The following is a 23922-nucleotide window of genomic DNA, read 5'->3' as shown; positions in this document are numbered from 1 at the left end:
GGCGGGTGGGGCCTAGGGGGAAGGGGTGGAGTGGGAGCAGGGCCTGGGGCAGAGCCAAGGGGTTGAACGCCTGTGCTTCCACATGGTATGCAAGTCATGGTATGCAAGTCATTTAACCTCTGTGTGCTTCATTTTCCCCATCTGTACAATGGAAAAATTATGTTCTCCCACCCTCGTAAAGTGTTTTGAGATCTATGAACAAGTGCTGTATAAATGCTCAGGGAGAGTAATATTTGTGCCAGCACTAAACAAAGCAACAAATGTGTGCAGGGATGAGAGGGAATTATGCTGTCAGCTGGAGTTCTCCCATTCATTGAGACCTCAATCAGAGCAGGATCAACCACCGAGGCTAGCCAACAGACACCTAATTGCTATGATTTGTTTTACCTTCTAAAATATTTGTTTCCGTATTTTAAATTATTTTAGAGCTAACAGAATTATTTATTTTTACTGCTTAATACAAGGTTATCCTTTTAAAGTGTCACTGTTAACATTTCTGCTACAACCCCCACTCAGAAATGTCAGTTTACTCAGAAGGCAGGGCACTGTTCCCTCAGGCTATTAGCCAGCTTAATCAGCAACTTCCTTCTATCTCACATTCCCTCAGGGCATTCTGTGTATCAGAGGCTTACATTAGCTCAGCTGATCCAGAGCAGAAAACAGGGAAACACTGATCCTCTACAGTACCACTAACCACTCAGCCCTTAGCCGATTTTGATGAATCCTTGAGCATTTCGTTCCCTCAGCCCTCCCCCATCTTCCATTTTAGCCACAGCAAACATTTCAGAATTGGTATGAGAGAGAGTCAAAAGCCGCTGGCCCTAGCCATGAAATGTAGGGTTACTAGAATTAATTGATGGAACCAGGTAAACCCCTGAGGTTCTTAAGCAGAGAATACTTTAGTGTAGTCACACACAAACGATTATACAGAAATTGCTTGGGTTGACAAGCGTTCTCTTTGGGTTTCTGCAGAGGGCCTGGAGATCTGGATTAGATTTTGGAGGGGAAAATCTGATCAGTATCCCTGGTTCACGCAGCATAATCACAGATGCCCTCTCTTACCTCAGATAGGCTCTGTGCCTACCACATCAAAACACAATCTGCATTTCAAAAAGTAAACAATGCCCTTCAGGCTAATTATGTTCCCCTACAGGGAATCAGCAACTTTGTCAGTGACTGTCATGGATAACTGAATATTGGAAGAGAGCCACTATCATTTTCCTAGACTAAGAACCGTGGCAAATAGGCTTTTTACCTTCTGCTCTAATAACTAAGATTTTTCATGAAATATTAAGAAAATCTTCAAAACAAGGGTTTTATTTATCTTTAGAGATAATCCAAGTTATGATCTATAATTCTGACACACATTGCCAGAGTCTCATGTTCCATTGTTTCATGTGATTAGGACTTATAAGAAACACTTGTTCTGCCAGGGTCTTCCATCTCCAGCAGTTCTGACAAACCTGCCTCTGCAGCTCAGAATACTTCAGATGAGGTAAGAAATTCTCCCATTTCTACAATTAAACTTTCCAGTAGGGTTGTTCCCCTGACATTGGGAGGGATTCTCCTACTATGGCCCCCCCATACCCTACTGCAGTAATGTGCAAGTGCTGTAAAAACTCATTAGCCAGTCATGGGGGAACTCCTCCAGCACAGACATTGTAGGCTGCAAGCACCAGCTTAGCAAGCATGGCTGGGGCCATCTCTGAGGCTGGAGGGGGTAAGGACATAAGACAGTGAACTGGAGAGTGTGGGACAGCTCTGGGTTGTGTGGAGTACAACCCTGTCATAACCATAGGGGTAGCCTAAATTCCTCCTTACCTGTAAGGGGTTAAGAAGCTCAAGTAACCTAGTTGGCACCTGACCAAAGGAACCAATGGGAACAAAAAGAAAAGGAGTACTTGTGGCTCCTTAGAGACTAACAAATTTGGGGACAAAATGGGGACAAAAGATACTTTCAAATCTGGTGGGCGAGAAGAGGTTTTGTTTTGGGTTCTTTGTTTCTGTGGCCGTTCGTTCTTGGGACTAAGAGGGACCAGACATCAATCCATGTTCTCCAGATCTTTCAAAATAAGTCTCTCATATTTCAAACTTGTAAGTAACAGCCAGGCAAGGCATATTAGTTTATCTTTGTTTTCTCAACTTGTGAATTTTCCGTTTGCTAGAGGGAGGTTTATCCCTGTTTTGCTGTAACTTTGAAACAAAGGCTGGGGGGGTTCCTCTGTGCTTTTTGAATTTTCTGCTACTCTGTAAGGTTAAGTATCAGACTAAGTTTACAGAGGTGATTCTTTTACCTTTTTCTCTTTAAATAAAATCCTTCTTTTTAAGAACCTGACTGATTTTTCCATTGTTCTAAGACCCAGGGGTTTGGGTCTGTAGTCCCTTTGTAACCAACTGGTGAGGATATATGCTCAAGCCTTCCCCAGGAAAGGGGGTGTAGGCTTGGGGAAATATTTTGGGGGAATAGGACTCCAAGTGTCCTTTCCCTGATGGTTTGTTAAATCACTTGATGGTGGCAGTGATCCCAAGACAAGGAATCTGTGCCTTGGGGAAGTTTTAAACCTAAACTGGTAAGAATAAGCTTAGGGGGTCTTTCATGCAGGTCCCTACATCTGTACCCCAGAGTTCAGAGTGGAGAAGGAACCCTGACAAACCCTGTAAGTCCCACTATAACTTACAGCAGCTCCTTGGGCTACTTGTGACACCAAGGACTATTTTGGCCCCTGACTGGCTCAGAAATGGGAGATGGCTTTAGGCCACGTTTGGCCTCCTGGAGACAAAGCACACAACGTCTCACTCTTTTTTTCCTGGTCTCCCAGAATCATACCTAAAGCTTTTGTTGAAATGAAAATTCAGGCTAGTCTTCAAACTTACTAAACCTGAAAAGTGCCGGTCACCAGAGTATCTAGGCACAAGATGGTCAGGCTGCCGTGACAAAAAAAGACTCTTATCTCTTTACAACCAGTAGTTGCAACTAGTTCAGTCCTGATCAGGGCTGGATTATGACATTCTGAGGTATGTCGTGTCGAGAGGCCCCATACCATAAAAAAAGAATATAAACACGAAAGCTTTATATTTGCATATATAAAAAGGCAAAGTTGTAAAAATAGAATAATAATCTTAATTTTCAGCAGCCCTCTCTGTAACGATGACATCATGACAGAAATATTTTAGACAAATTCTTTGAACTAATTGCATATGTAAGTAAAGTAGAAGTAAAGAATAAAATATAAAAAATAAAAAATAAAAAAATACAGTAAATAATACAATTTACCAGGAGAATTCTCAGGAAAGTTTTCTTCTCTGTTGGGGCATCTAAATTGTGGAATTCCTTGCCTGAATACACAGTGACACTCTTAAAGGAGATAAGATGGCAATAGAGGATACAGGATGCAGATAACCCACAATCTTAAAGTTCAACTATTTGTTATATTGATATGAATTATACCCAGGTAATAAGCAAACCATCAAAAAATTGTATGCGGGTTGTATTTTTCAAAAAAATTGATTTTTGTTTTTAGAGGTTATGCTGAATTACCTAATATTGGTACTAAAATTAGTAGCAGAAAGTTTTTATTGAAACCAGTAAAAAAATTAATTGTATATTATAAATATTGAGGTTTATATATCTATACAACATATATCTATATCTATATGCCATAAAAACAGTTACGCACCTTCTTGTAACTGTTGTTCTTCGAGATGTGTTGTTCATGTCCACTCCAATCAGGTGTGTGCGCACCATGTGCACAGTTGTCGGAAAGTTTTCCCTTAGCAGCTCCCATCGGGTCAGCTGTGGAGCCCCCTGGAGTGGTGCTTTCATGGTGCTCAATATATGACCCTGCCGACCCATGAGGTTAGCAAATACTGATCGGCCAGATGCTTCCGGGTGGAAGGCTGAGACAGCAGCGAGATGTACTTTGATGGATGACTCTGCCAGTCCTTGCTGTTTCAGGGACAGAAGGTGCTCTAGAATGAGTGGTATAGACGCCTGTAGTGGAGGCATACGCTGCTTGGCACACCAGCAAGTGAACCTTTTCCACTGAGCTAGATATGTGGCCCTAGTAGATGGTTTCCTACTGCCAAGCAGGACCTCCTTTACTGGTTCTGAGCACAGAAGCTCCATGGGGTTTAACGATGAAGCTTCCAGGCCATGAGATGGAGGGACTGGAGGTCCAGGTGGTGAAGGCAATGGTGGTCCTGAGTGATTAGATCGGAATGCAGTGGTAACTCGATGAGAGTGTCCAGTGGCCAAGTGGGGGCCACCAGAATTACCTCCTCTCTGTCCCTGCGGACCTTGAGAAGTACCTTGTACATGAGAGGGATCGGGGGAAAGGGCCCCCCTAGGGAAGCAGAAACGCATCCATGATTGAGCCTGGACTGTGATTCTGGAAGAAGCAGAACATTGGACTCTTCCTGGTGGCGAACAGATCGACCTGGGGAAACCCCCACCCTTGGAAAATGGCGTGTAAGACATTCAAATGGATGGACCACTCGTGATTTCGGAACAATCTGCTGAGGTGGTCTGCTAGTTCGTTCTGCACTCCTGAGAGATAGGACACCTCCAGGTGAATGGAGTGGGCTATGCAGAACTCCCATAGCTGGAGGGCTTCTCGACATAGCAGGAAGGAATGGGCTCCACCCTGCTTGTTGATGTAAAACATGGCAGTGGTGTTGTCCATCATCACTGCACACACTGAGCTTGTAGCCAGGCCTGAAAGGTTTGGCATGCTAACCATACTGCCCTGAGCTCCTTGATGTTGATATGAAGGGGAAACTCCTCAAGTGACCATAGGCCCTGTGTTTGGAGGTCTCCCAAATGTGTGCCCCATCCCAGAGATGACACATCTGTTACAAGGGGCAAGGAGGGCTGGGGGCTGTTGAATGGAACTCCCTCACAGACTGCCCAAGGGTCGAGCCTCCATTGGAGGGACTCGAGTACTTGGCCTGGCACCGTGACCACTATGTCCAGGCTGTCGCGTCCCAGGCAGTAGGCTGAAGTGAGTCACGCCTGGAGTCTGCCACGTGGCCGAGGAGACTCAGGTATCCCCTTGCTGTGGTGGTCAGGAATCACCTGAGGCCTTGAATAATGTCTGTCATCGCCTGGAATCGGGTGTCTGGCAAAAACGCTCTTGCCCATACCAAGTCCAGTAACGCCCCGATGAACTCTATTCTTTGGATCGGTGATAAGGTTGACTTGTTCAGGTTGAGGAGGAGACCCAGTCTATCGAAAGTGACTAATCGGACTTGAGATTCCACCTGCTTCCTGGTGCGGCCCCTGAGAAGCCAGTCATCAAGGTATGGGTATACCTGCACCTGCCTCCTTCGGAGGAAGGCTGCTACAACCAACATGCACTTGTTAACACTCGGGGGACTGTTGACAGGCCGAAGGGGAGAACCATGAACTGATAATATTTTTGGTTGACCACAAACCGGAGATTTGTGCTGATCAAATGGCTATGTGAAAATATGCATCTTTCATGTTGAGGGCGGCGTACCAGCCCCCCGGATCTAGAGAAGGGATAATTGTACTTAGGGAGAACACATGGAACTTCGACTTTATCATGAATTTGTTGAGTCCTAACAGGTCTAGAATGGGTCTGAGACCCCTCCCCCTGGCCCCTCCCCCCCGGCTTTGGGGATTAGGAAATAATGGGAATAGAATTCCTAGCCTCTTGGCTCCTGAGGAATCTCCTCCACTGCCCCAGCTGCAAGGAGCGCCTACACCTCCTGGATAAGTTGCTTGTAAGAAGGGTGCCTGAAGAGGGATGGGGAAGGGAGGTGGGAGGGAGGGAAGGAGCAGAATTGGAGCGAATATCCCATTTCTACCATGCGGAGAACCCAGTGATCCAATGTTATTTGGGACCAAGCACGGTAGAAGTGGGATAGGCAATTCATAAAATAGGGGGAAGGAACTGGTGTCATGGAGGGTGCACCGTCCTCAGGCGTCCGTTCAAAAGGCCTTTTTAGAGCCCAATGAAGGTTTGGTTGGGCCTTGGCCCTGCTCAGAATGGGGACTGGAAGGTTTGCACCTGCTGTTCCTGCTCCTATGCCTATAAAAATTCTGCCTTGGCCGAGGAGGTTTTTAAGGTCGGGCTTGACAAAGCCCTGGCTGGGATGATTTAACTGGGAATTGGTCCTTCTTCGAGCAGGGGGTTGGACTAGATGACCTTCTGGGGTCCCTTCCAACCCTGATATGCTATGATTCTATGATAGAGGCAGTATTGTTGTGATTGGGGCTTGAAATATTGTCTTTGGGTTGCTATATGCTCAACAACTTCATAGTCGCCCAGGAGTCTTTGAGACTGTGCAGCTTGGAGTCTGTTTGCTCTGAAAATAACCCTGCACCTTTGAATGGTAGGTCCTGCAGGGTTTGCTATAGCTCTGGGGACAACCCAGATGCCTGTAGCCATGAGCGCATCCTCATGGCTACTCCTAAGCAAAGGGTGTGGGTGGCCGAGTCCGCCAAGTCCAATGAAGCCTGGAGGGAGGTTCGTGCCACTGCCTTCCCTTCATCAATGATAGTTAAGAACTCGGCTCTGGAGTCTGGTGGAATCAGCTCCTTAAACTTCAACATGGAGGCCCACAAGTTGAAGTTGTACCTGCTGAGGATAGCTTGCTGGTTAGCTAGCCTCAGCTGCAGGCCCCCAGTTGCATAGATTTTCCTGCCAAAAAGGTCCATCCTTTATGACTCCTTGGATTTAGGGGCTGGCCCTTGCTGCCTCGTCTCTCTTTCTCATTCACCGCCGATACTACGAGGGAGCATGGTTGCAGGTGAAAGAACAGGTACTCGTATCCCTTGGAGGGAAGAAAGTACTTGCGCTCTACACCCCTGGCAGTGGGTGGGATTGAGGCAGGGGTCTGCCACAGAGTCTTAATATTGCTCTGGATAGTTTTATTAGTAGCAGAGCTACCCTGGACAGTCCCTCTGGCACAAGGATGTCGACCATGGGGTCTTCGGGTTCGACCATCTCCTCTGTTTGTAACACCATGTTATGGGCAATCCTTCATAGAAGGTTATGGTGGGCCCTGTGGTCAATTTGGGGAAGGCCTGAGTTGAAGCTCCCAACACTGCTTCACCCAGGGTTGAAGATAAGGAGGCCAGAGGTGGTACGGGGTCCTCCTGACCCTCCAGCTCCCTGACCTCCTCCTGTTCAGCATCTGGGGCCTCTGTGGTGACCATAGCCAAGGTGATAGTAGCCTGGCCTTGCAATGCATCATGCCTCAGAGTTGCCTTGGCAGCGACCTGGGCTGGCTGTGAGGCTTGCGCCAAGGTTGCCTCAGAACCACGGGGTGTAGGCTGGTTCTTGGCTGTGTGGGGTGGTCGGTGCTCCAAGGTCACCAAAAGGGAGCCCCTGGAAAAGGAGCCCTTGGCCTGATGGTAAGCCCAGGGAGTCCAAAAGGGCCATTGTGCCAGAGGCTGCCACTGGGGTTGCTATGCAGTTGGTGCCTCCCTCCGTCGCTTGTCAGATCTATGCCTGCTGCGACAGGAATAGTACAAGTCAACGTCTGAGTCTGAAGACACGGATCTCAACTGAGATGACCACGGTGGCACCACATGATACTGTGCCAGGTACCTGTGCTGAGTTTATGATGCGCAGGGTACTGGTGTCGAGATGCCCAGGCCGGGGACTGGTGTCTCAACAGGCGGGGGAGGAGTTTGCACTTGGGTGATGGCAGCATCTACCCATCCAAGGTCAGAGAGAAGCTGTGACCTTGGGAGTTTAATACCAGCCTGGAGTGGCCAGTATTAATTTTTAGAATCCTTGTGGGCCCCCACCTTCTGCACTTAAAGTGACAGAGTGGGAAATCAACCTTGACAGCACTGGTCGTGGCAGCACAGAGGCTTATCTCTGATCACCGGGGGCTGAGGAGCAGTCATTGCTGTTAAGTCTCTGGTGGCTTCAAAAGTGTCTGGGGTGGAAGGTAACGCCAACGTCTCCACCTGGCACTGCCCATCCTGGGAGCTGCTATGTGCTGGACTCAACGGTCTCCCTGTGGGAACCGAAGTCGACGGCACTGACTCTTGTTGCCTGGACACCGAGGGCTCCTTCATGGGATGCCCCAGTACCGCGCCTGCAGGTCCCACTGTTTTCTGCACCAAGGAGTGCCCCCTGTCAGCTCTTCTATGCCGCTTGTACGGCACCGGCGAATGCGAGCAGTGCTGGATAGTCTGTGCATCCTGCGGTGCCGGAGAGCGCTCGTGCCGAGGGTCTCTTAGACTAGAGTCCTTCCTCGGCATCGTGTCACATACCAATGCCACAGCACTCCGTATGGACGTGCTGGATACAGGGTCCTGGCAGTCCACAGCAGACTGGGGACGAAGGGCGGATTCCATGAGCAACTGTTTCAATCAGAAATCTTGCTCCTTTTTAGTTCTGGGGTGGAAAGTCCTGCAGATCTTGCACCTTTCTGTCTGGTGTGCCTACCCCAGACACTTCAGACACAAGTCATGGGGGTTGCTCGTTGGCATAGGCTTGCTGCAGGTTCTGCAGGGTTTAAAGTCTTGGGCTCACGGCATGGCCCGGAGCCCAAGTGGGGGCAGGTTGGGATAGGGAAACCCTGCTCCCAAACCTCACTATATATACACTAACAACTAACTACAACTAAACTAGGCTAAGCTAACTATATGAAAGAACACTAAGGGAAGGACTTGCTAAGCAAGCGGCTGCAGTTCCAATGACCATCACTGGCAGTAAGAAGGAACTGAGGCGGGCCCAGGTTGGCAGGGTCATATATTGAGCGCCATCAAGGCACTACTCCAGGGGACTCCACAGCTGACCCGACAGGAGGTGCTAAGGGAAAACTTTCTGATGACTGTGTACACGGCGTTCACGCACTTGATTGGAATTGACGTGAACAAGTACTCGAAGAAGAACCTGTGATGTTTTACCAGGATATTTCTGTGGAAGTTAGTGCTATTTCATATGTGTTCACACAGGAAAACAAGAGAGGATATATAATTTTTTTTACACCATGAATAAGGAAAATTATCCTTCTTTTCATATGAATAAATGAAAAAAACATTTGATAGATTTTGTTTGGGAAATACAAAGTTTATCCAGATAATATATGAAATATATTTACAAATGTTTATTCTGATTGAATTGTTACTATGAAAAAATGAATTGTTGGAATTTTTGTTTTGCCATACTATAAAAATGCTACAATGCATTATGCATATGATATGTGATTTATAAGTCTGTATAAGAATTTTTACACAGCATACTACCTGTAATAAAATATTATCTTGGGCACTCCAAACCCAACGAGCGGAAAATCCCAGTCTTTTTTCTAGGCAGACATCTCTTTTCACGTTTGCGTCTCTATCCTCTCTCTCCCCCAGGACCACGAATTAATCTCGAGTAAACACCTCTAATACACAGAGTGATAACAAGCTATATGCATGAAAGAGAAAGAATTTACCAGAAAAAAGACTGGTAATCTCTTGACAGGCATTGAGAAAGTGAGAAAAACTAGCCTATATTCAAGCAAATATCATGAATATTGTCGGTTTTAATAGCCTATAAATCTTATATGCACATAGTTTGAAATAACTTTGTCAGGGTTCCCTCCCCACTGTGAACTCTAGGGTACAGATGTGGGGACCCACATGAAAGACCCCCTAAGCTTATTTCTACCAGCTTAGGTTAAAACTTCCCCAAGGCACAAATCTCTATTTGTCCTTGGACTGAGGTATGCTGCCACCACCAAGTGATTTAGACAAAGTGTCAGGGAAAGGACCACTTGGAGTTCCTGTTCCCACAAAATATCCCCCCAGGCCTACATCCCCTTTCCTGGGGAGGCTTGAAAAATAAACAAGGTGAGCACAAACCAGACCCGTGGGTTTGTAGGACACTAAAAACCCAATCAGATTCTTAAAAAACAGGTTATTATAAAGAAAAAAAAAGTAAAAGAAGCACCTCTGTTAAATCAGGATGGAAGGTAATTTTACAGGACAATCAGATTCAAAACACAGGATTTCCCTCTAGGCAAAACTTAAAAATTACAAAAAAACAGGGATAAACCTCCCTCTAGCACAGGGAAAATTCACAAGCTAAAACAATAGATTAATGTATTTCCTTGCTTTACTTACAATTTTTGTAATCTAGATGCTTAGTTCAAGTAGGGCTTTGGGAGATGTATTTTCCCTGTCCTGATTCCTCGCTGACCCAGAGAGAACCAACAGAGAGAATAAAGCAAAAACGTTTCCCCACAGATTTGAAAGTATCTTCTCCCCTTATTGGTCCTTTTGGTCAGGTGCCAACCAAGTTACCTGAGTTTCTTAACCCTTTACAGGTAAGGAGGGATTTTATGATACCCTTAGCTGTATGTTTATGAAAAACTTGCTCACCAAGTACTCAGAATAGTTGGATATACAGTAACTCCTCATTTAACGTTGTAGTTATGTTCCTGAAAAATGCGACTTTAAGTGAAATGATGATGTTAAGCGAATCCAATTTCCCCACAAGAATGAATATAAATGTGGGCGTAGGGTCCAGGGAATTTTTTTTTGCCATACAGTACAGTACAGTACTATAGTTGAGAGGTGCCCCTGCCTTACCCCACACAGGCACAGCCCACTGGCACTGGAGACAATGAGGCAGGCAAGGAGGCTGAAGGTGCTGTAGGCTAGGAGAAGCACCTTGCACAGCAGCAGCAGCAGCAGCAGCTTACCCTACTCTGCAAGCACCAGGGGTGGGGGGCTCAACCCTTGGCCCACCCTCTCCACCCCTTCCCCGAAGCACCCCCCCTTTACTCCGCACATCGTGTCCTCGCTCCTCCCCCCTCCCTCCCCTGCCTCCTGCCTGTAGCAATCAGCTGGTTTGTGGCATTCGGGAGGCAGGGGAGGGAGGGGGAGCCTGTGTGCCCAGTCCTCGCTCCTCCCCACTCCCTCCTGAACACTGCAAGCCAGCTAATTGTCGCAAGCAGGAGGTGGGAGGAGGAGGGGGAAGGCACTGATCCGTCAGGTCTGCCAGCGGGCGGGAAGCACTGTGTGGGGGGGCATAGGGGAGCTGATGGGGGGGCTGCCATCTGTGGACAAAGCAGACAGCCAAACGATGTTATAGTGAAGCATCGCACAGCTTTAAATGGAGCATGTTCTGTAATTGAGCAGGGATGGAAGATCGACGTTAAGTGTGGAGTTACTGTATATGTATATCTTTCTTCACTTCTCTCAAAACCCTCTATTTATCCTTTCATCAGCACTTTCTGACATTTACCATGAAGGTTCCCGAAGCTGACGGAGGGAAGCCAACACAAATTTATCCTCCTCAAGATCCACTTGACCCAAGTCCATAAGACGATCACCTTCAACCTCAATCATGTGAAGCATGGATAGCATATGAAGCAGAAAGCAGTGTATGCCCTAAAATACACAATTGTGCATATGTACAGATCAAAAGAAGAAAGAACACACTAACATATGAGTATGAGCTTGGCAGGATGGCTTCATGGCAGTGCCGTCTCCGACCTCACATTTTTCCCAATTTTATCGGCAATGAGATTGTTTATTTATTTATTTAAATAAGTTATGAAGGCACGGTCAGAATTTTACCAATACCAGCTGGCCAACAAAATGCTGCTGTAGGAGATTGATAACAGACTTACTCGTAGAAATACTAATTTTACAAGTGCAATTATTGTTTTTTTCTCAGCCCTGCTCCCGCCTGTCAATAATGAACAATTAGTGAAGGGTAAGGGTAGGGGAAGGGTATTTGTGTAGCCAGATGGTTATATTTTTGTCATATTTGAATGAAAATGTCTACATTTAGAAATAATCTTCTTTTCCCCATATCTCCTTTATTTATCAACCGATTTTGATAAAATATGAAATGGAGTCAGTTTCCTCTTTTTTAGAGGCCTCTCATAGTGTGAGGCCCTAAGATGTAGCTTAGTTAACTTACGCCTTAATCCAGCACTGTTCCTGATGAAGCCAGCATAAATCTTTTTGATAGGATCTGTTGACAAGAAGGCACTAGCCAGGCCTTCCCAGCTGAGGTTGCAACCACTCCACCTCAACAAGTGTATAAAGGGGATGTGGACTTACTGGAATCAGGGGATATTCCTGACAACGACCCTGTGTTCTCTCAAATATTTTTTTATGTTTGTGTGTAAGCATCAGTGAGCTCATCAGAATTAAGCCCTATGACATTCCCGGGTGCAATACAGATGAGTGAGGGGGCTGCATCACCCCTGCCCGGCAACCTCAGATGCCCACAATGCCTTGCTACTGTAGTTCTCACCTGGGTAACTCACAAATAACCTGTCAGTGTACAGGTCACATACAAAGTGTCTGTGTATGGTCACAGTGCTGGTTCAGCAACTCTGATCCCAGCAGCCTGTCAGCAAACACCAGCCACACTCCGGCTTCAACCAGCCTGGGTCATTACTTGCAGGGTGACCCCAACACACTCCCAGTCCTGAATCTTCCTCCCCCAGAAATGTGTGTTCTGTACTGTGCAACCCTCTCCTGGACAGTTCAGATACTTCAGGTTCATTGTCACTGTAGGAGAACAATATACAGCAACTTACCACCTTAAATTGAGTTAACCACAGTTCACAACACTAGATTAGTTTTGATTAAAGAGTGAAACAAGTTTATTTAACTACTAAGAGGTAGATTTTAAATGAGTACAAGCAACAGGGCACTAAAGTCAGAAATGAAAAATAAAGGTAAAAACACTTTCTAAACTTAAACTAAAGTTGGTTCAAGGTGAACTTCTTACCACAGGTTTTCAGTGGTCTTGCTGACCAAGTTTCAGGTCAGGAACTGCTCAGAAGATCCAGTGGTCTGTTTCTTTTGTCTTCTAAGGTGAAAAAAGAGAGATGGACAAGGAGAGATAACATGGGGTGTTTTTGCCCCTCACTTTTATAGTTCAGTCACCCTTTGAAATTCCTGAGAGTGACTCCTAGATAAGGTTCTTTCTAGCTGAGAGCAAGGAGACATGGAGTCTGGTGGGGAAGAGGTGCCAGGCTATTCCTTCTCCCCATGTTTGCTGAAATGCAGATTTTGTCTTCTTCCATCCATGTCTTCTCACTGTCTGAGGCCTCTGTATACAGCTTATATGCAAAATGAGGTAAACACACATCCTTTTGTTCAAGACAGACCAGTTCTACCTAATCAGGGATACATGAGTTTGAACATGTGCCTTTACCATCATACAGGGGGGATTTCATAACTTTACACATGTTGTTGCTACACACAAATCACCATATTAGTGACCAGTAATTTAGTTTTCCAATGATACCTTACAATGCATATTTTGTACAAGATTATTACAATAGCGCATAGGGTGTGAATACAGGGCGACCCAACCTGAACCAGCATAATCCCCTTCATTGTCCAGGAAGAAAAAAGCTTTAGGATATTGTTGTTACCCCAGTCAGTCAAATTCCTCATTAACATCACACAAATGGCTCCTGATAAAAAGGGCCTGGGTACACCTTCAGTGTGGAAAACCCAACAGGAAATAGGGATGTCCTAGAAAACTCTGCATATATCTTCTTGTGGAGTTTCTGCAGATCATGCAGGTTTAATGGGGGGATTGCAGTCCAATGGCATGGAATTGGGGGTGGAGGATGAGGCTGTCAAGCACCACTCACTCATATTCTTATTTTCATAAGAAAATTTGACAGTTGTATGAACCTCTGTAGAAATCCCCTCTCCACTAGTCTCTGCTGCCATCCTACCTTGGACTCTCCATCCATGCCTGGCTTGTGCTATACCCCCACAAAGGGTATTGACAGTGCTGATTAGAAACCCACAGGAATAATATTGCATTAACTCCTGCAGATACAGGCTACTGTCCTGGATCTGCAATCACCTAAACTTCTGGAGCTCCTTCCATGCAGGCCTTCCACAAGCTTGGTAATGAGACAAAGGGGCAGCTGCTGCTTGGTCTCAGCTCCTCTCCCTTTGACAGATTTGTGGCAATTAACTTATAGGCAGGGCCCGCTGTGTATTCTGTGATTCCATGGCTGTGGGATTTGTTGCAGAAATGTGCTCCAGAGTCTCAGCTTTCATTTTAAAACAGTATGTTAGCAGCCCTTATGGTTACAGAAAAAAAACTTCAAGTATACGAACCAAGCATAAATCAGTGCAGTGTCCATTTGCCTACATCTGATCAGAACAAGAACCAATAGCTCTGAGAGGAGTGACCTGCCCCACTTATCTCACTTACAGCCTGATAGACTCCACAATTCGGTGGCTGGATAACTTGAAATTTTCCCAAGATGCCATGGAATTCAGCATCCCTGCCACAGTATTTACCATTTTGCTGAAGCCAATGTTTTGTTTTCTCTGTCACCCTGAGTTAATTGGGGGAGTTAATTGGATTACAGCATGTGCTCCTTGCATTGTTCCTTGGAGCCAGGCAGCAGGGGAGTGAGAAGTAGAATCCAGCTCCCAGCCAGAGGAAGCAGAAGTGTAGTCTGGCAAACTAGTTTTTCTGGAGAACAGTGCAGCAGCTATGGCTATGTCTACACTGCACTTTTGGTGGTAAAACTTTTGTCAGTAAAACTTTTGAAAAAACACACCCCAACTGACAAAAGTGTTACAGACGAAAAGAGTAGGTGTGGACATAGCTTTGTCGGCAGGAGACAAAGCTACTGCCCCTAATTGGGGGTGGTTTTATTTTGTCAGCAGGAGAAAGAGCTCTCCTGCCAACAAAGAGCAGCTACACTGCGTACCTTAGGGCATGACTACACTTGCAGATGTAGAGCGCTGTGAGTTAAACCTGCCTTCGGAGAGCGCAGTAAGGAAAGCACTGCAGTCTGTCCACACTGACAGCTGCAAGCGCACTGGTGTGGCCACATTTGCAGCACTTGCAGTGGCATTGGGAGCGGTGCATTATGGGCAGCTATCCCACAGAGCACCTCTTCCCATTCTGGCGCTGTGGCTTGTGGGAAGGGGGCGGGGAGGGCATTCTGGGTCCTGTCCCAATGCCCCGTGATGCATCGCTTCGCATCCCAGTGATCCCTGTGCTTCCGTCTACATTTGGTGCCATCTTTCAACTTTTTTGTACCGTGCGCTCTGTCTTCCCTTTCGGTCTGCAGGAATGGAGCCCGAACTGCTGAGGAGTATGCTGACAAGTCTCGCCTGCACGTCACGTTTGGCAGTCGAGTTACTTCTTAAGCTACAAACTGACAGTGAGGAGTCCAACGATAATGTCAACTCACGTAACGCATATCACACGAGATTGCTTGTGGCATTCACAGACATGCTCACCACCATGGAATGCCACTTTCGGGCTCAGGAAACAAGCACTGAGTGGTGGGATCACATCGTCATGCAAGTCTGGGATGATGAGCAGTGGCTGCGGAACTTTCGGATGAGAAAAGCCACTTTCATGGGACTGTGTGAGGAGCTCGCCCCCACGCTGCGCCACAAGGACACGAGATTGAGAGCTGCCCTGCCAGTGGAGAAGCGGATGGCTATTGCAATCTGGAAGCTAGCAACTCCTAACAGCTACCGATCAGTTGCTAACCAGTTTGGAGTGGAAAAGTCGACCGTTGGAATCGTCTTGATGCAAGTTTGCAGGGCCATTAATCACATCCTGCTCACAAGAACTGTAACTCTGGCTAACATGCATGACACTGTGGCTGTCTTTGTACAAACGGGTTTCCCTAACTGCAGAGGGGAGATAGATGGGACGCATATTCCAATTCTGGCACCAGCCCACCTAGCCTCCAAGTCCATTAATCGGAGGGGGTATTTCTCTATGGTTCTCCGGGTGCTTGTGCATCACTCTGGTTGTTTCATTGACGTTAACGCAGGCTGGCTCAGAAAGGTGCATGATGCACGCATCTTTCGGAACACTGGCCTGTTCAGGAAGCTGCAAGGTGGGATTTTCTTCCCGGACTAGAAGATCACTGTAGGGGAAGTCAAAATGCCCACTGTGATCCTTGGAGACCCCGCTTACCCGTTAATGCCATGGCTCATGAAACCCTACACAGGGAGCCTTGACAGCAGCAAGGAGCAACAACAGGCTGAGTCGGTGCAGAATGACTGTGGAGTGTGCTTTTGGCCGTTTAAAGGGCCTGTCTGTACTGTCTGTACAGGAAGCTGGACTTGGCTGATGACCACATCCCCGCAGTTATATCCGCGTGCTGTAGCCTCCATAACATTTGTGAAGGGAAGGGTGACAGATTCACTCAGGCATGGAACTCGGAGGTTCAACACCTGGAGGCTGAATTTGAACAGCCAGAGAGCAGGGCTATTAGAGGGGCCCAGCACGGGGCTGCAAGGATTAGGGATGCCTTGAGGGAGCAATTTGAGGCTGAAAGCCACCAGTAATGTTTGATGCCCTGCACAGGAGTGAGGAGTGGTGGTTCCAAAGTTAGTAGGAATCTGTGTTTGCTACACTGACTTGCAGTGCCTGTTGCTTTCCTGGGCTACGGTATCTTTTACTTAATGCAATAATAAGAATGTTTTCAAAGCCAGAAAATCCATTTATTGAAAAGAAAATTCATTTACTGAAAAGAAACACAACTGCTTGGGAAACAGAAAGGTCAAGGGGGTAGGGTGGGGAACAGTTCAATCACAGATTTGCTTATGTCCTGTCTGGAGTGCTGTGCAATGAGTGCTGCACTTCAGGCTGGCTAATATGCATGGTGATGTGGGTTGAGTGCAGTGGGTAAGGGTCGTAGTTTGCAGGGCTGGGTGGTGAAGCTACAGGTGTTGGAGGCAGCTGGTGGTGAGAAGAACCCAGATGTGGGGGAAAGTGGGTTGGAGGTGGACATGGGGGCACAAGGGAAAGAGTTTTGGGACAACGGCTGCAAGGGACGGGGTGCGGATGCGGTACTACTCCACCTGCATTGCTACGAGTGCCTGGATCGAGTCCCCTTGGTGCTCCATAATGCTTCTGAGCCACTCCGTGCTTTGGTGCCGGCGATTCGCATTCTGCTGGCGGACCACCTTTCACTCTCCTGCCACTCCTGCACTTTTTGATTTTCATTAAGGGACTGCTGCATTACTTCGTGCAGCATGTCCTCTTTGCTTCTACGTGGCCTCTTCCTAATTCTTTGGAGTCTTTCGGCCGGTGATAACAAAGACGGCTGAGATCTCAAGGTTGCATCTGTAAAGGCAAAATGCAACACTTAACAGAGGCAGCATTATTCACACCAGACAGAGCAATGATTCCCCCGTACTTAAAGACAAGCACAGTCCACACAATAGCAGAATTTGCCCGTCCCAACGGGAGTGCACATAACCCACAAGAGCCCCCAAATGGTGAATAAGCACAGGGGCAAGGAGTACTGATTGTTTCAAAGCCGTACTGTCCTCTGGGTTTCTGTGCTTTGGGGAGAGCTAACAGCTGCAGCGGGCCCCTATACTGAACACTGTCCCCACATTTTCCACAGGAGTTCGTCCTGGAAGATATCTTGCTGCTGAGGGTGACCTGGGAAGCAAGGGAGGGTTTTCTACTAAAATGCGGCTTCCGCCCTGACCCATATGCAGCTTGCCTGTGTGCAGCAATGGTCCCCCCACCCCCCATGGCACAGTGGCGCAGACATGTTAGCCTGACTGGGACAAGTAGTATAGTAGCTGTCCCAAGGAACCTACGCACATGCATTGCCCAGCTTCTGCATGAGACCTTTGAAGAGATCACTGAGGCCGATTTCCGCGATGTGAGAGAGCACATCAACGCCCTATTCCACATCTAGATATGCATCCAGCCCTAACCATCCTCTCCCCAAGAGTCAGCACTGAACAACTTTCTTCCCAAAATAAAAGCTGCTTACCAGGCACCTCCTCTGGTGTTTGTCCTTCCCCAAGCACCAGCTGCTGTGACTGGCTACCTTCCTCCTGGCTTGAGAACAGCTCCTGGTTGCACGCATCTAGGGATGCTGGGATGTCTCCCTCCCCCTCAGCACCCTTGCTCCCGCTTTCCTCCTCCTCCTCCTGCCTTGTTGATCTGGGCTCTGAAGTGTCCATGGTGGTACTTGGAGTGGAGGTGGGGTCACCCCCAAGTATTGCGTCCAGATCTTTGTAGAAACAGCAGGTCGCAGAGGCAGCACCGGAGCAGCTGTTTGCCTTGCAGGCTTTGTGGTAGGCATTCCACAGTTCCTTCACTTTAACCCTGCACTGCTGTGCGTCCCGATCATGGCCCCTTTCCATCATGTCCCTTGATATCTGCCCGAAGGTATCGTAATTCCTATGGCTGGAGCACAGCTGGGACTGGACAGCTTCCTGCCCCCAGACACTGATGAGGTCCAGCACCTTGCCATTGCTCCGTGCTGGGGATTTCCTGGCACGTGGTAGCATAGTCACCTGGAAAGATTTGCTGAGAGCACTCCACGCCTTGCTGAGCAAACAGGAAGGGGATTTTCAAAATTCCCAGAGAATTTAAAGGGCGGGTCTGATGGTTGGTCACCTGAGGGCAGGGCAGGGCAGGGCAGTAGAGTTCAAAGTGATGACCAGATAACCATCTAACAGATTGGTTAGAACAGGCATTGTTGGACACTTCTGGGGGCCAATCAGAGCGCATTAACAGACCAAGGCGTCCGCACTGGTGCCACGGCACTCCAGCTGGGGCGCAGCAAGCATTATGCCTCTTCTCAAGGTGGATTACCAGGAGCGCTCCAGCCGTGGAGTCAGGGGCTCTACGTGCTGTGCCAGCATGGACGCGTCGTGAGTTAGGGCGTCTGGGCCTGCTTTAATGCGCTCTAAGTTGCAAGGGTAGCCAAGCCCTTACTGTGGCACTGTTGTAGCAGCACAACTGTGCACTGTAAGATGCGCAGAGTAGACATAGCCTAAGACCTGGAGAGCTGGGGAGATAAACTATAGAAGCTGACTCCAAGCTCCCCGCTTCCCTGGCATGTTGGGTGAAAGCGGTTTTGAGCTGGGTCTCCTGGACAACGTCATGGGAGCTGAGATGGGGATCTGTAGCAGATAGAGAGTGCGATGAAAAACCCATCCTTGAAAACAATAATAATGGTAGAAAAATCAACAATGTTTATATCAATTAGTGCCTTGCCAGAGTCTCGCTGTGTGTTTTGGGGGCTGGGAACAAAGGAGGCTTCATCATGACCGGATAAACCAACATGGTTGTGGAATTTAGGGGTTACCACCACAGAATTTGGCACCATTGTGCTATGAAGTATAAGGAGTCCTGCATATAATGAGTTTTCCACTACTTTCTCTAATCTGTGGGGAATACTGGAAACCATGATACAGCCCAGAATATGTCATTCCCACCAATAAGCTCTATAATCTTCTCAGGGATAGCAGTCAATTTTGGTCTGTAGTGCTCACGTAGAACTTAACAGTTTTCCATAAAAAAAAATCTTGATTTAAAATCAGTTTCATGGAAACTCAATGAGTTAATCTGAATTTGTGAAAAATTATCATGTACTGTTTTGATAAGGTCAAAGAGCCTTGTATAAGTAAGTAAGTATAATTAATAATTAAGTCTATTGTACTTAATTTTCATTATTTGCATTACCATAGCACCTAGCAGCTTGTTACCCAAGCATCGGAATGAGTAGCGGGCCTGCCAAACAGCGTAGGTTATAAAGAAATCCTCTTGTTCCGTCTTAATAATCCTGAGTCTCAAACAGAAAAAAGGTTTTAAGATAGGACAGAATGGGGCACAAAACATTCCTTCCACAAGGCTTTTCAATGATAAGCCACCAAATATTAACTGCATATAATTAATTTGTGGGCCAGACAAGGTTTGACCTTCAGCCTTTCATTTAATGTGTGTACCTTCTGTACATTGTATGACATTGTTTGATCTATACTGACTGCATCCGATTTAGGGCCCAGTCCCGCAAAGCATTTCTTATTGACTTCAGTGGGACTACAAGTTTTGAGAAGAGGTCCCATACAGCCTAGTCCTACTTCCAGTGAAGTCAGTGACAAAACTCCCACTCAATGTCTTCTGTTCTCTTCAGCACTGATCACTGCTGCCACTCAATAAAAGTTAAGGATCAGCCCAGACATCTTATCAATTTTATAACTAGAAAAGGGAGAAGTTTAATAGAGATTTCCTTTTTGCCAAGCCAAATTGCTGCAAATCTGCATGCTGCAAGCTCAGGAGAGGACTCTGAGCCCTGGTCTACACTGCAAGTTTAGGTCGAATTTAGCGGTGTTAGGTCGATTTAACCCTGCACCCGTCCACACGACAAAGCCATTTTTGTCGACTTAAGGGGTTCTTAAAATCAATTTTTGTACTCCTCCCAGAGGTGGGGAATAGCACTGAAATTGACATCGCCAGGTTGAATTTGGGATAGTGTGGAAGCAGTTCGATGGTATTGGCCTCTGGGAGCTATCCCAGAGTGCTCCATTGTGACCGCTCTGGACAGCACTTTCAACTCAGATGCACTGGCCAGGTACACAGGAAAAGCCCTGGGAACTTTTGAATTTAATTTCCTGTTTGGCCAGCATGGCGAGCTCATCAGCACAGGTGACCATGCAGTCCCAGAATTGCAAAAGAGCTCCAGCATGGACCGAATGGGAGCTACTGGATCTGATTGCTGTATGGGGAGACGAATCCGTGCTCTCAGAACTCCGTTCCAAAAGACGAAATGCCAAAATATTTGAAAAACATCTCCAAGGGCATGATGGACAGAGGCTACAACAGGGACCGGCAGCGGTGCCGTGTGAAAATTAAGGCGCTCAGGCAAGCCTACCAAAAAACCAAAGAGGCAAATGGCTGCTCCGGGTCAGACCCCTGACATGCCGCTTCTATAATGAGCTGCATGCAATTCTAGAGGGGGGCCCTACCACTACCCCACACCTGTACGTGGACTCCTGAAGCAGGGAGCCTCATGCAACAGGGATGAGGATTTTGGGGACAAGGAAGATGAGGAGGCGGAGGATGAAACCGTTCTCCCCAATAGCCAGGAACTGTTTATCGCTCTGGAGCCAATACCCTCCCAACCCAGGCTCCCGGACCTTGAAGCTGGAGAAGGCACCTCTAGTGAGTGTAACTTTGTAAATATAATACATGGTTTAAAAGCAAGCTTATTTAATGATTATACTTTGAGAGAAGTCTGTGTCCATGTCCTCATCACTCTTGTCACCGTGCTGCCATTGCCTCCTCACCTGCTTTTGCAGGTTCTGGTTCTGCACATACTGCAGGGTAACGCGTGAGGTGTTTACAATGCTCATAACTGCTGCGGTGATATGAGCAGGCTCCACACTTGCCGTGGTATGGCGTCTGCAGGAGAGCAGAGTTGCAGTGGAAGCGGTGGATGACGACAGTTTGCAGTCCTACTGCACCGTCTGCTGAAAGCAGTATGGTGTCTGCACGGAAAAAAGGTGTGAAATGATTGTCTGCCGTTGCTTTCATGGAGGTAGGGGCAACTGACAACATGTACCCAAAACCACCCACGACAATGTTTTTGCCCCATCAGACATTGGGAGCTTAACACAGAATTTCAATGGGTGGTGGAGACTGCAGGAACTGTGGGATAGCTTCCCACAGTGCAATGCTCCAAAAGTCGACGCTAGCCACAGTATTGTGGATGCACTCCACCGACTTAATGCGCTTAGTGGGGACACACACAATCGACTGTACAAAATCGCTTCTATAAAAACCAACTTCTATAAATTTGACCTAATTTTGTAGTGTAGACATACCCTTAATTCTGGAATTCACTTCCTGTTTCTCAGAGCCCAAGTATGGTTATCTTCAGGGGAGAATGTGAAGAGACAGAGAGCCAGGCCAGGCCCGGCCCAGCTAATCTTGTGTCTATTGGTCAGCATGTTGTATAGCTTGTTTTAAAATCAAGTAAATATGACTAGAGAATGTTTAAGGGACTGTGGAAAAAAAGATTCCAAACCCTGTTGTGAATAAATCAGAGATCCATACTCCTGCTGTTTTGTAGAAGACTATACGTTCTTGCACTCAATTGGTTTGGAGGGGGTCTGGTATATGCTAGAAGTCCACATTTCCAGGCAGTTTTGTTTAGATCTTCTATAACGTCCATATTTAAGAGAACTTTAAATCATTTCAGAATATGGCAAAGTCTACCATTTTAGGATAGTATGAATTGAAAAAATTCAGACAAAGAAAAAGGCCACAACACCTTTAAAGAGATTATAGTAATTAACCTAATGCTCCCTTTATAACAAAGGGAAGCTTTTTGTAAATTCAGGGTGTACTTACTCAGCCCAGCGAACCTCTACCTCCACTACTGCTACCTGTGCTAGTGTAGCTAGACTGCTATTTGTACTCTTGCTAGCTCGATGAGAGCTACTGAGTACATGTAATACCAGTACAAGTGGATATTGCTAGGCATTAACTTTTGCATTGAGCAACAGACAGTCTCAAGTCCCCCTCCCACCATGTCCCTTCTGGCTTGTAAATATGCAGAGTGAAAAAGGGGTGTGTGGAAAATGAGAGTCTGAGGAGACATCCTCACACTGCACTGTTTCACTACATATTCCAGTGTAGCCCGCTGCTAGGCAGGAGTCACTTGGCCCTAGCAGTGCATAGCAGCGCTCTCATTAATGCAGGATGGGGTTCCTCTGCACTCAGCTCTGCTGATCATTTTTGACTTTTCACATACACAACATTCCCTGCATCAGCACTGTGCAGGACCAAACCCTATCTCTTGCCCATTGAAGAGGAAAGTACTGCCTATAGCCTTAAATGGTTGTCATGAGAAACTTTCGCCTATGTAGGGGTTGTTGGCAAAGCTGGGTGACTACTGCAAATAAAGCGTTCAAAAGCATTTGTCCAAATAAAACCCATTAATTTGCTTTTGTATTGAAAATCATTTGTTTTCTGTGAACATTCATGGGACTGATGTTCTTGCACACAGTAATGTTTAAGAAAGTGAAAGTGGGGGAGGTTTAGGTTGGATATTAGGAAAAACTTTTTCACTAGGAGGGTGGTGAAACACTGGAATGCGTTGCCTAGGGAGGTGGTAGAATCTCCTTCCTTAGAAGTATTTAAGGTCAGGCTTGACAAAGCCCTGGCTGAGATAATTTAATTGGGGATTGGTCCTGCTTTTGAGCAGGGGGTTGGACTGGATGACCTCCTGAGGTCCCTTCCAACCCTTATATTCTATGATTCTATGTTGCCTTGAGTGCAGGGGCCTGGACACGATGACCTCTCAAGGTCCCTTGAAATCCTATGAGGGGGGAACACCATCTTAAGTTCAAAGTGTAGACATAGCCCACAAGTCCCTACTCAGCAGGGCCTTTGTGAGTGTTCTTCAGAGGAGAGTAAGAAACTTCCTAATAGGCAGCTCTGGGATAACCTGTCTCTAAGGAGTTTCTTAACACCAGCAATTAGATAGCTTACTTTCAGAGGGTTTTTATCCTTTCAAATTTCCTGTTTTAATATTTATTGCAATTCCAGATATTCCTGTTTTACATTGAACTTTTTTGACCTTATTAAGCTACTGGCCACAAGGGTGTTCTTTGGCAATGAGTTCCAGGAGCTGCTTGTGCATTGTTTTAAAGCATCTCCTTCTTTCTTCACTTTTGAATTTGCCACCTTTTTCAACTTCATTCAACATCCCTCTCGTCTTACAAGGAAGATGAGCAGAGGTTCCTGTTCTACCCTCAGTGAATACTTGCAGGCTGATTTTTGTGTCATTCCACATTATTTTCCCTAGATCTCAATTTTAAATTGAGAAACTTATTTTAGAGACCAAATAGAGGGAACAGGTACTGTGAAATGCCTAGTTTTAGGTCATCTTCTAAACAGCGGGAAAGAACCAAGAAGCTAACTTTACATGGAGAAACAGGTTCAAACAGATTATGGACAACTTTTTTAAAATTTGCCACAGGATCCCCACTCTGCCAGAGAACTGTGCTTTATAATTTCATCTTGGGGCAGTGGGATTGCTGGTTTCTACCAAGTGTTTCTGAGAGGGGAAGTAGGAGTTCAGGCCATCCATCATCTACCTGCCAAAACCACCACCCCTGCACACATCTCACACAAAAAAAGCTAGAAATCA

This window comes from Lepidochelys olivacea, assembly GCF_965140295.1.
Source record: "Lepidochelys olivacea isolate rLepOli2 genome assembly, chromosome: 2".
In the NCBI taxonomy this organism is placed as follows: Eukaryota; Metazoa; Chordata; order Testudines; family Cheloniidae; genus Lepidochelys; species Lepidochelys olivacea.
This window is presented reverse-complemented; position numbering follows the sequence as displayed.